Source organism: Cupressus sempervirens, chromosome 8 (genome assembly GCF_028749045.1).
Source record: "Cupressus sempervirens isolate cs-2001-9-10 chromosome 8, ASM2874904v1, whole genome shotgun sequence".
Classification (NCBI taxonomy): Eukaryota; Viridiplantae; Streptophyta; class Pinopsida; order Cupressales; family Cupressaceae; genus Cupressus; species Cupressus sempervirens.
In genome coordinates, this window is record NC_143125.1 from 462,443,655 (window position 1) to 462,457,782 (window position 14,128).

General features: G+C 38.7%; 1 protein-coding gene across 2 annotated transcripts in view; it reads left to right on the top strand.

Annotated features, from left to right (window-relative positions):
* Positions 1-14,128, top strand: part of LOC149543237 (putative ribosomal large subunit pseudouridine synthase SVR1, chloroplastic) — a 113,537-nt gene that overhangs the window by 36,986 nt on the left and 62,423 nt on the right. The gene's annotated exons all lie outside the window — the stretch shown is intronic.

A 14,128-nucleotide genomic window follows, 5' to 3' on the forward strand; every position in this document is an offset into this window, starting at 1 on the left:
ACTAGGAGAACCAAGTGGTGGGAAGGAGATTGTTGCAGGCGGAGAAGACCTAATGTTGCTAGCCCTCACATTCGGATGGCATCTGACAATCGTCAAAATGGGGATTTTGGGAAATGTTCTGACAGACACAATTGTCAACGAAGGGTTCGGTGTTAATGTGTTACCGGAGGATATCTAGAAGAAATTGGGATAGTCGACGTTGTGGCCACCAACATTCTAGTTGCTCATGGCAGACCAACACGGGATCAAACTGTTGGGAACCTTGAGGGCGCAACCGGTAACTATTGGAATGCAACCATTTTTATTGGACTTTGTGGTCATTCCATTGAAAAGAAAAGGATATGATGCCATTCTGGGACGGAATTGGTTAGTGCAAGCAAAAATAAAATATGATTGGAAACGAAATACCCTATCAATAGAGCGTGGAGGCAAAAGATTCATAATTGACTTGCACACACAAATTGTAGGAGAGGAGGCAGTGTCGTCAGATTCAGAAGGTGAAGGTGAAAGTGATGACGAAGGAAAGAAGAGAATGAAATTGAATGGAGTATTGAGACTAGGAGGAGGATCAAATGACGATGACCTAGACTCGGTGAATGGCATATTCCACTGATAGATAGAAGACTACAAACTCTTTTTGAGTTATATGTTAAGGGTCGACGAAGGTGAGAAAAAAGAGGAAAATGAATGTCCAAAAGAATATAGAGAAGTGGAAGAAGGAAAGGCGGTTATGGCTGAAGCTGAGGGGAAGAACATATAGTCCGAACCCAGAAAAATGAAAAATCCCACCGTTCGGTACACGGTAAACGGACCGCATAGAAAGAAAAGAATGCACCGCACCATAAAATTAGTTGAAGGGTGCCGACAGCAAGGAAATAATCTAGATGAGTGACGATCGTAGGCGCAATGGGCCATAGAAGTGATACAGAACAAACGCAAAGCGTGACGTGATAAGCACCTGGAACTAAACAGGTTTCAGCCAGGGCAATTGGTGTTGAAGTACGACGAACGAAATGAAATCAAACTAGGAAAGTTTAAGGTTAGATGGGTAGGGCCATACCAGATCCCGGAGGTAGGTGTCAATGGAGCAATAAATTGTGGACTTTGGACGGACAAGAAGTGCCTTAGGCAGTGAACGGGTTGAAGTTGAAGATGTACCATGCCAGGATGACTCCCTCGTTGTCACAGAATGAAGTTCGAGTGACCCCTTTGTCATTGCAGAATGGCGAATTCCTGAGGGAAAATTGAGTTTGTTGTATTTTCAAAAAAAAAAAAACAAAAAAGGAAAAAAATAAAGGAAAAAAGTTGAAAAAAATTAGAAAAAAATAATTGAAAAAAAAAGTGTGCTTGCGGACACATCCGTGGACTGCTGCTCCACGGACACCTGCCCTGTGGGGACACCCTCGCGGGTGTCTTTTTTCCCATGGATGGCTTTTGTTCGTGCAGCTTTATTCTTTTCATCCGCAGCTTCATCTTGTAATCTTCCGTGGCTACCTATTCTTCTCCATGGTATAAACTTTGGATAGTTTACTGCTTTTTGTGGGTTGCACTGTTGTTTGTTCCATAGGTTGCCACTTCTCTCACGCAGCTTTATTTTTTCCTCTGCGGGCGCCTTGAGTTATGTTCCCCCCGTAGATGTCTTTGTTTCCCCGCGGCGTAACTCTTCTCTTCCACGGACGCCTTTTGTGCTGGTTCTTTTTCCCATGGGCTCGCCTTCCTGGATTTGTTGTGCTTTTGTGACTTGTGGGATTTGATATTGGCAACAAGAGCTGCATTGTCACTGTGGCTAGGCAGCGTGGTATTGATGTTGTGCTGAATAATGAGTCCAAGCAGGAGACTCCTGCTCTTGTTTTCTTTGGCGAGAAATAACATTTTATTAGCATAGCGAGAGCATCTTCATGAATCCCAAGAACACGGTGTCCCAGATCAGAGATAGCGAACGAGCAGAGGAAGGAGCGTAAAAAAGAAGAAAAAAGAAGACAACTCAAAGATGTTCAAAATGAATAATGTATGATGTCGAAGGGAACAGAAAGACAAACAGATACAAAAACATAAGCAATTGCCAGAAAGAGTGTGGAATCGGAAGAAAATGACAGAAATGGTGTGTTCCATAGGGTTTTGTGTGGGTTTGAGGGTGTTAATTTGGTCTTGGCAGTGAGGGCGCTGCCCCTTGACCTCACCCTGTATCATGAGGAGCACGCTTGGACCTCGCAGGGGTGCTGCTCCTCAACCCCGTTGGGGGCGTTGGCCCCTAGATCCCCAGTCGTTGCGGTTATCAGTCGTGGAAAGTATGACCAGTTGATGAGACCTGGAGCTACTGCAATCATGGAGTGTTTGTGTACCAGTAGTGGATAAAACAATAGAGCAAGCCTTTCGAGAGGGGTGATACGCTTTGAGGCACTTGGAGTAGGTGTTGGACGTGAGGTTGTCTTGGTGGATGCGTAGAGAGCTCGGAAGGAGTTGATCATCCAGTTGGAGGCAGTACAACGACACTTGGCTCAGGGTACCCAGGAGTTGGAAGTAGAGAAAGTAGCACGGGTGGCTATCAAGGTCAGCTTGAGGACACAATATTGTGTTAGCAGAGGCTATAGATGACGTAGTTTGGAGACCAGTTTGGTGCGGGCATGGGATGAATGTGAAATTGGTGTCACAGAATCAAATCTATCTTGTTAGTTAGTTAATGTATTCTGTTTTGTTAATTTGTCCCGGATATTTTGTAATTTTCGTCCGGAGACGACTTTTTCTTTTGGGGGGGATGATGTCGTCGGTAAACATTGTGTAGCCGACGGGGTGGTGTCACTGGTAGGTTTTGTATTTTGTAGCCGACGTTGTCGGTAATAATTTGTAGCCGACATCTTGTATGTAGCCGACGGATCTCTTTGGGAAGTTTCCTCGGGAAGTATATATACACCCTCCGGGTAATCATTGTAATCATCTTATGCAGCACAATGTAATGTTTTGGCATATGTGAATAATTCAAGAAGATTTGCTGTTCTTATTTTGTTTTCTGTATGCATTGATCTATTTACTTGTACGGTAAACACCGATGTCATCTTCTTCCTCTTCAATAGTAGGCACTTTACTTGAAGTGCTTGAGGATTCATCTACCGAGCCATCCCATGGCTGATTTTCAAGAAACTCCACATGTCTTGAAATGATGATCTTCTTGTCAATTGGATCATATGGTCTATAAGCCTTTGATTCTGAGCTATACCCTGTGAAGATGCACTTCACACCTTTGTCTTCTAGCTTTTGCCTTTGTTCTTTAGGCACATGTGCATATGCTACACATTCGAACACTCTCAAGTGCTCAACTGTCCATCTGTTTCTTGACTAAGCCTCCAGAGGTATCTTGTCACGAACAGACTTTGTAGGACACCTATTGATCAAATTTACTGCTGTTGCTACAACTTCTCCCCAATATTCAGTTGGGAGTCCTTTTGCTTTCATCATGCTTCTTGCCATTTCAAGAATGGTCTTGTTCTTTCTCTCAACCACTCCATTTTGCTATGGAATATAACTGACTGTCAATTCTTTCTTGATGCCATTCTGCCTGCAAAAATTTACAAACATATTGGAGGTATACTCCCCTTCTCTATCTGATCTAAGGACCTTTACATAGTGTCCACATTCTTTTTCAGCCAAGGCTTTAAATTCAACAAATTTGTCAAAAGCCTCAGATTTGTTCTTCAAAAAATACACCCATGTCCTACAACTGAAATCATTTATGAAAGTCATAAAATAAGTACTCCCTCCAATAGAAGTAGTTTGCATAGGGTCTACCAAATTAGAATGCATTAATTCTAATGGTGCTCTAGCCCTTCTAAAATTTTCAGAATTAAAGGGAAGCCTATGTTGCTTACCCAAAATGCAAGCCTTACACTTGTCATAGGAATCTACTATGCTTCGCAAACCATCTACTATTCTTTTTTTGGACAACAAATTTAAACCAGCAAAGCCAAGATGCCCATACCTGAGATGCCAGAGCTTGGAGGGGTCTTCAATCATGCTCCTAAGAGCTAATTGCTGATGTACTGCTGTACATTCATACTTGGGAGGTGCAACATTGACTTGAGAAGAGAAACATGTCTCTATCCTCAATGAGAACCTCTAGTTTTTTGTCGTTTGGACTGCTGCAAGTAATCTATTACTCCCATCCTTCTCATGAATGACACATTTGTTATTTTCCATCAGCACCTTGTATCCATTTTGAATGAGTTGTTCAACACTCATCAAGTTGTGCTTTATACCGGGGGCAAAATACAATTCTGTATCTCCTTCTCACCTTGCTTGGTGTGGACCACAATAGATCCTTTGCCCACTATGGGAATAGTTCCATTATTTCCCATCTTAATTTCAGACTTAAAAGTCTTATCAATGAAAGAGAATAAACTTTCATTACCACTCATTTGGTTGCTACAACCGCTGTCCAGGTACCATACCTCAGGGCTTTCTTCTTCACCAATGTTACACATGTTGAAGGTTGTGGGATTATTTGCATTTTCCATGTTCACATCAGTCACATTAGCATTTTGCTTTGACTGATCACCCTGTTTTTTCTAGCATTCACTTGCATAATGCCCATACTTATGAGTTATGACAGTAGTAGCATTCAACATTGCTCTTGTTGGAGTTGTAATTCTTCTTACCTCCTCTAGAGCTGTTTTGAGAGGTGCTTGCTCCCTCTTGGTTGCTTGCTCGTCTTGAGCTTTCTGCACCAGCATTCCTTTGACCATTCCTTCCACGACCTCTACTTCTTGAGCCTCTACTGGAGCCATTTCTTCCTCTCCCCTTGCCTCTTGAATTCTCTTGAGCCTTAAAAGATTGCTCTTGGAAAGTTGTTGCTGATTTGTTGATCCGGTGCTCATGGGTTTGAAGAGTTCCCATCAACTCATCCATGGTCAATGTGGTGAGGTCTTTTGCTTCCTCTATGGTCATCATAAGGTTGTCATATTTCTAAGGTAAACTCCTCAATATCTTTTCTACAATCCTCTGCTCATCATAGTCTTCTCCATTTGATTTTAGCTAGTTTATCAAAGTGGAGATTCGTGAGCTGAACTCTGCAGTAGGTTCATTGTCTCTCATTTGAAAATTCTCAAACTCTCTTCTGATCATCTTTAGCTTCACTAATCTAACCTTATTAGTCCCCTTGAAGTTCGTCTCAAGGATATCCCATGCTTCCTTTGCATAATTTGCTGCTATAATCTTGGAAAAAATTGTCTCTGTCATCGCTGCCTTAATTAGACTTAATGCCTTAGCATCCTTTCTCCTTGACTTTTTCAACTGAGTCTTTTGTGGATTTGTGAGAGCAACATACTGAGCTGGGTCTGTCACATCATTGAACTCATTAATCACAAATTTCCACTAATCATTTGCAACCATTATGGTTTTCATCTTCTTTGTCCATGTATCATAATTTTGTCCATTAAAGGACGGTGGTTGCTGCCATATCTTTCTTGTATCTTCCGCCATGTCAGATATCCCAAAAAAACAAATGCCCTAACTCATTGTGGATGTGAGGCCTCAAAGCTCTGATACCATGTGAAAAATAAATCACAACTCTAAAAATTTTGCTTTCAGTTTTGCTGGGCACCAATGGATGCCGAGCGACAGGTAGTGGGTGCCGAGTGAACTGGGCACAAGAGGAAGCCGAGTGAACTCGGCGCACAAGGGAAACTTGGCACAGTAGATGCCGAGTGAACTTGGCAGTATGGATGTCGAGTGAGCTTAGTCACCACTACAAGGTGATGCTCGGCAATAAGGTATGCCGAGTGAGCTTGGTCCAAACTGCAGAAGCAGAACTTGGTCAAAGACTAGACCGAGTGAGCAGTATACTAGATTGTCATTAAAACGTAGAGAGCGGAAGGATGAACCTTTCAAACATGAACTTATCAAATGCAAAATAATATGCAATAAGAATAGAAGGGAACACCAAGGATTTGTATTATGCTTGCTTGCTTGCTTTCTATTCAAATATGATAAAACTATTACAAAATCTGGGAGCAATTCGGCTTCAACCAAAAAATCCTAAAATCTTCAAACTGATAAAACTTAAAACTTAAAACTTGCAACTCTAATGGCTACATACAAAAATGCCTGGAGCAATCACTGCTTCACAGGTTGAAATAATAAGAACTTGCAGAATGACAGAAGATCCAACACGTGCAACGTGAAATTGAAACTCTTCTGTCTTCTAAACACTGACTTGATCTGCTGATCGATTTCCTTCTCTTCCTTCTCTGCTCTGCAACTCTTCTGCTCTGATCTCTTCACTTTGATATGATCGAATGAATCTGATATATTCCTTTTTGTCTCCCTTCAAAATGTTTTCCCTCTCTTTTCCAAGTTTGAAAACTCACCTACCCGCATTCATTATTTCTGACTGTTCTGCAGGCCGTTAGGTGGTAGGTGGGTGTTTGGCTCTAGGGGCAAACGTCTATCTGCATTTAATATTTCAACAAGTTAGTGATTAATATTATTTGTTTTGCAGATCACCAAATTCTAGGAAAGGTTATAAGTGCCGACTTAGGATGACATGTCCCTTTGAGGGACATGCCCTTTAGTCATGATATTTAGGGAGGTTATTGTTCTAGTTTTGAGGACACACAAAGACATTTCAGTTTGTTCCCTCAAGCAACAATATCCAGTAAATTTATTGCAGAGATAAAACTATTTTTTTTCAGATCAGAATAAAGATTGACAACTACTTCATACTTCAGAATTTAAGTTCATTCTTCAGCAATAAAAGATAGATTTACAAGTCTGATCTAAAACACAGAATTTTGAGAAACTTTACACTTGTACACTTGTTCTTTCCACCCTTTGGGAGTAGCTATGGTGGATGTTTGTTACATCCCTATTTTTGCTGAATTGAAAATGCTCATTATAGCCGTTGAGACTTCAAGCAAATCGAGTTGGCTGGTTAAAATTTGTCATTCATTTTGGTTTCATATGAAAATGAAGTGTTAGTTGTTCGTTATGGTTTCATATGAAATGGAAGAGTTGGTTAATGCTTATGATTCATGAGAATTAGAAATATTGGTTTTTGTTATGATGTGATATGAATGGAAAATGGATTAGCTAAAATGATTATTTGATTTTGATTAAAAGTTTTGGAAATATGTTATTACCATCATAAATTTCTTTTTGCAAGAATGCGGCGAAGGGGGGGAAGCATTGCCAGAGGGAATTGGGTATGAGGACACCAACCTGCTAGTGAGCCAACAGGTGTGAGTCCTAACCACCATGACCAAGGAAAAGAACTAGGCAGAAAGGATATACGAGTGACCACCATGAGCTAAGTGGGTCAACACTCATTAAAATAATAAAATGAACTAATTAAGAACAATTGTTACCTTTAAGGAATGAGTCAATCCTTCTTGCATATCAGACATGTTCTAGTATAATGGTAACCACGGTAATTACATACATTCGTACATGTACATACATATATATATATGTGTGTGTGTGTGTGTGTATTCAAATATGACACACATGTATGTATTAAACTTAAAATATACTGTATACACAAAATACACATATTTGGAATATTGTGTATATGTGTACATAAAGTTATAAACATATAAGTATATGTAATTATAATAGGCACCATTATAATAAAACATGAAGAGTAAAGTTATCAATATTATTCCATCTTATGTCAATGCTTTAATAATATTTCTTCCATCAGCCTTCAGTATGGCTTTTGATTATTTAAATCAAGAACATAACTTATGTTGCCACCTTTCAATCATCTTGCTTGTAATTCAATTTCGGGAGTGTAACTTGTGAACCAAGTATTTCTTAAGACATAAGATCAGTTAGCCTTTTGACATCTGCTAATTACTTCCTTTCTTGCCAATTGTTTTTCATAGCGGTGATTGCTTCTTTCTCCTCCAATTAGCTCTTTCATACGATTCATGTCTTTTTGAGCAAGAGCCAACCCTTGCAACTCTTTACTATTTTCTCTATTCTACATCTGCGAAATATGCTAGCAAGTGCAGATCGCTCCAAACCTCTCTCCTCTTATAGTCAGAACTTCTGATTTATGTAGTCAGTGATATCTGCTCGGCATTAGCAAGCATTTGCCAAACAGTTGAGAGTGACATTACCTTTGCTTTATTAACTAGGTCGTGCGTCTCCTTCGCACTTCTCCTTTTATGTTTATTATGATTGAAGTCCCGAAGATTCAATTCATAGTATGAATGAATTTGTAAATGTAGATAGAGCCAGATGGACTAAGGTTGTAAATGTAGATAGAGCTACTTGGACTAAGGTTCGAAATTGAATGATGTGTTTACGTAGTTGTTTGATTTATCTGCTGTATACTTCCATGAATTTTCTTTCAAAACTTTTTATAATTGAGGAAGAACATTTTTCTTCGTGCAATACTTATATAGAGGTATCATCCACATGCTTCTGAGATAAGGAAAGACATCATCAGAGATATAATGAAATTGTTATGAAAATGCAGTGAACTTTTATATTCTATATCATGTCCGAAATGAGTAGAGTTTAACAAAGAAACATGGACAGCCACACCGGGATTCATCGAGGATGACCAACAAGGTTGAGATGAAGGTTATAGGCTGATTGTAAGAATTTGGTATAACTCTGATACCATGTAAGAATTTGCCTTAGGGCAAAATGACACCAAGATCAAGAAGCACAAGACTTAGCACAATATGGACCAAATGATGTATGATCATAATAACAATATGAGAATGAATAATTGATTGAATATACACTAGGAGTGCCTATATGTAAAAGCATCTAGAATGATTAGGAGTTAGGAAGAGATAAGCTCAACAATTAAGCACACGTCCACCAGAAGTGGATAATCCTCCATTGTGCATGAATGTACGTGCAACAATGAGAGGATGAGCATGACAAGGTGTATCTTATATAGAGATGTTGTAGACACCATGTGCTTAAATTAGTTGCTAACTCCTGTGTTGTCAACAAGACAACTCATATGACAATGCATAATCCTAGGTGTCTAGATACTGCATTAACCTAAGTAAACTTAAGTAAAGTGTAAATAGTAATTAATTATTTACACTAACACCCCCCCTTAAGTACAACTTAGGGGAATGCACTTAAGCTTACAAAAGCTATGATGGGTCCCAACTACAAGGCCATGTTAGGTACCCATGTACAAATGCAATGATGTACATACAATGCTATGCAATGTAATGTAGTGCAATCTCTCTAAAATTGGAGTAAGAGGGAAAACTAGAGTAAGAGGGAAAACCTTGTGGGAAAAACCTTCCCCCAAAAAGAGAGATAAGTACAACAAGGAAGATGCATGTATGGATGGAGTAATCAAGATCCCTCCATTATGACATACATCATGCATATACAATAGAGAATCCCTCCATGAAATCCCCCCTTTAGGGAAGGATCTTCTGATGATGAGTGCTTGAAGACAAAAGAGAATCCAATGCCTACAAACAACATTTCTCCCCTTAGGAAGAAGATACACCAAATATAGGTGCAAGTATGCTTCCCTTTGTGGATAGGAAGATGGAAGAGGGATCCATATGTAGGATGTTGTGGATGCTGCCTCTAAAGTCAGCTCATATGTTGACAAGTCCTTGATGAATGTAGATGCCACAAGCCAATTTGGTGGATACCCAAAAGAAGGTGGCAAACAAGGTAACGTGTCCATGTAGGAAAATAAATCAAACTCCAAGGACAAGGAATCATCCTTATAGGAAGATATGGGGAGAGAAGCAATGTGGCCTCCCCTCAATGATGAATGCACACCTATGAAAGAAGCTCCTTGATGATTGAAGAAGCTGCACCATGAAAATTGAAAGAAGTTCCTCCTTGTAGGAAGAAATGGTGCCATAGGTGTATCAGAGAATGCTCCCCAACTAGTAGGAAGAATCCTCAGAAGATATGATGTCTGAGGAAACTGGTATACAATCTCCAAAGACTGATATGTCTTCTCTGAAGTAAAAGAGTCCTAACTACTGAAAAGAAGTGTCCTCAATCATGTCAGTCTCGAAAGAAGGATCAAGTGGTTGAGGGTCAGAGGGTTCCCTCGCAACAAGTGAAGAAGAATTCTCCTCAATAAAGAGAAGATGAATGTCATCAATAATGTCTCCCACATCTTCAATGTAAGACTCCACAAACACCACTGCAATGTCTGGAAGGAAGTCATCCCATGAAGCTGAAATAGGAAGACATGGCGTTTCCTGCTGCACTGAATTAGGAGCATCTGTGGCTGGAATTGGATTAGTAGAAGCAATAGGAGCATCGGAAGGTATGATCTCAATTGGAGTTGTAGGTACCAGAACTGGAGTGACTGGAGGTAGAATGTCCTCTGGAAATGGAGGGACTTGTGGATCTTCATATGCTTTCCAAAGACTCATCCAAAGGTCATGAGGTTCACTGACCTTTCTAAGGACATCAAAGCAATCATGATTGATACTGAAAAAATGGATGACACAATTATTCGAATAGGTGTCGGATCAGTGTAAGAGGCCAGTTCTTTGGAACATAGGAAAGGAAATACTTCATTATGCTCTCTTAGATGATCAATCATCAAAGCACTCCATTTTTGATAGTTCTTTCTTGTCAACTTCAATTTTAAACCAAACTGACATTTGTGACAAGACTCCATGAGATCAAATAATGTATGCACCCTCCAAAATGCAAAAGAGAATCAAAGAACCCCACCTAATGTATGATTTGGCACTTTATATTTAGTGCGATTACAATAGCCACTTGCCAATTTAGGGTCTAAGTGGACTTCTGATTTTGCTGTGTACAACCTCCTTTTGGAGTTCAAATCTGGTACATAGTACTGTAGCTCAAAAGTACAACAATTTTGAAGTTTGATCAAGGCATTACAATGCAAAAAAAGAGCTATTTCTGAAAGTGTTAGTTCTGTCAACACAAGCCTGTAATTTGATTGTAGATCTGGAAAGTAGAAGAAAAATTATGCACTTTTCAAAAAAAACGGAACCTAAATATGTGTCCAGATGAGCTTGAACTAAGCCTTTGAAGTTGCAAAAATCGGGATTTGCGATTTGTAGAAAAACTCAGGAACAGGGATCTTAAACATCTTGCACCAATGTGTAGATCACGAAATTCTACCCCAAAACAAAAAAAATTGCTCGAAAAAAGAAGTCTATATGATGGAGATATCGCTGTTTGAAAATCACTTCTGTAATTATTTTTCCTAAATCGCAGTTGTCGCACCTCCAAAAATCAAATGACTCTAAATTTCACCTCAGATGTCCAATTTGATGAAACAATAGTCAATTTAGGGTTTTCTTGACCTTTTGAATGTGATGCCAATATCTGATTTGCACCAACAAGCTCCAATCTTCATCTGGAAAAAAACTCTTTTATTGGCCTAAAAGGTCAATTTTTTTTTTGTAAAATTTCAGAAATAAGCTGCAAATATTCAGATCTGAAAAATTAAATGCATAGATCTGAAGAGATCATATTGATTTCGCAAATTGGGCCTTCGGGTTCCTGTTTGCAAAAAAAAATTTGCCTCAAATTTGACTATAGCCCAAGGTAGGCAAATTTATAGTCAAAATTCACCAAATCGATGCTCCAGATGCAATGGTGAGGTCCGCTTTGGCTCTAGATGCTCCCAATAGCTACAGATACTCCGGATCTGAATCGTGGTCCTCCGAGAGGTGAAGCAAGAATGGTCTCCAATGGCTATGAAATAACGCTCCCTCAACTTTGATACCATGTAAGAATTTGCTATAGCTCTGATACTATGTAAGAATTTTCCTTAGGGCAAAATGACACCAAGATCAAGAAGCACAAGACTTGGCACAATATGGACCAAATGATGTATGATCATAATAACAATATGAGAATGAATAATTGATTGAATATACACTAGGAGTGCCTGTATATAAAGGCATCTAGAATGACTAGGAGTTAGTGAAGAGATAAGCTCAACAACTAAGCACACTTCCACCAGAAGTGGATTATCCTCCATTTTGCATGAATGTACGTGCAACAATGAGAGGATAAGCATGACAAGGTGTATCTTGTATAGAGATGTTGTAGATACCATGTGCTTAAATTAGTTGCTAACTCCTGTGTTGTTAACAAGAGAACTCATATGACAACGCATACTCTTAGGTGTCTAGATAATGTATTAACCTAAGTAAACTTAAGTAAAGTGTAAAGAGTAATTGATTATTTACACTAACACTGGTAACCATTGAATATGGAAGAAAACCTTCAAGACAAAGGTGGGAAATCAGTTCTAAACTAATCAACAAATAAACATAAACAAATATAATTAAACTGAGTCAGCTCATGGTGGTCAATAGGTTTAAGTCTTGTTTGTCAAGTCGAGCGGTGGGCGATCAGGGATGAAGTGCCTATGAAAAATCCTTGGCCAAGGTAGGTTAGTGGCATGCTTGTTGCTCTAACCACTAAAGATCAGGATAGCTTGTAGTCGGATAAATGGGCTGATCGGAAGGATTCCATAGCGTAGCTGGTTGTATAGTTGACACACTAACAACAGGATGCTTAGGTGGCAGGACAAGTAGTGTTCCATGCCTAATCTTGCACAGGGAGGGCTTTTATCAGTTGAGATTGTGTGGGGATACTTAGGGTCTGCGGTTGGGAGGCTAAGCCCCTGACCATGCTTCTCCTCTCCACTAGATGCCAGGACTTGCACAAGACAAAATCAGGATTTGCTTCTTAAGCCTTCACCATTATTGGGTCTTTTATGTATTGAACCATGTTCAATTTTTGCAATTATTTCTTCATATTTAGATAGAGTTGAATGATCTCTCTTTCCTTTAAGTAAATGATTAGTTATGAATACTCTTTAATTTGTTAGTTAAAGTTAATTTAGTTATTTTGTTATAGCCATTAAACCTCTTTCATATGAATATGTAAAATATTTGTTATAACTATTCTTCATGTGATCATGGAAAGCAACCCATTTCAATGATAATATAACTGTTAAGCATGGTTAGGAAGATAGCATGTTACAATGTCATGTGAGAGACTATGACTTAACACTTGTGTTTATTCATCCTCGGGGAGTAGCCATAGTGAACATCACATCACGTTGAGTGATTCCATGATGAACACTTGTGTTCATTTGCATTTCCATTCATGGGAGTAGCCATGATGGACAGACCCTCTAGGAGTAGCCATGGCGGATATTACTCCGTTAATGAGATATTGAGAAGGATTTCTCCCTAGCTAAGAGGGAGTGTTAATGTCATTGTAGCTATGGTCAGATTCCTTCAGGCCGACAAAGATAACATAAAGGTTGCGATAATATAATAATTATATTGATAATATTATTGTCATAATAATTATATTGTTGATATAATTATGATATTGTTAGATAATATAATAATAATATTTATTGAGTTAATATAATTACATATTAATTATATTAAGTAATATGTAATTAACTATAGAGATAATTATTATAATAAAATATTTAATAGGGCTGAATTGGAAGTGTGGTGACCCTTGGTGAAGGGGCACCACCGATAAGTATAAAGGAAGAATTAAATCTTCCTTCTGAAGAAAATCCAAAAACACATAATCTGCAAAAACAACATATAAAGGCATTGGAAACACAGCTGTTTTAATAAACACTTACTGGTGGGCCATTTCTACAGTTTTCTGCAGGTCAAAAGATCCAAAAATCATCCATTTCCCATGCCATTGCAACCTTTCAACTAAAAATTGAAGGAAAACAATTTAAAAAAAATATGAAAATTAATTTGAAACCAGAAGTATCCCATAAACACTACAAAGCCAAAACTGGCCTATTGTAGAGTTAATAAACATGACAGCAATTGCATCAGGGATGGATTGCTAATTGAGGGGCTCTAGGAGTATGAAAAATACCTCTTATTTGGAGGTGGGTGCTGATCTTTAATGAAGGGCATTTGTGCAGAATAACTCCAGCTTCAAGCAAAGCAGGCTCGTTAGTTTCACAACAAAAATATTTCATGGCCCAATGGACGATATTACTGATTTATACTTGTTCATCAAACATTTCTGCCTTTTTTGATAGAATTTTTTTGTCAAAATTTCATTAGTACAGATTGTGCTCTATTCAGTTTTGAGTATAGCTTCATATCATTTTCTATAAATACTAGCTTCATAT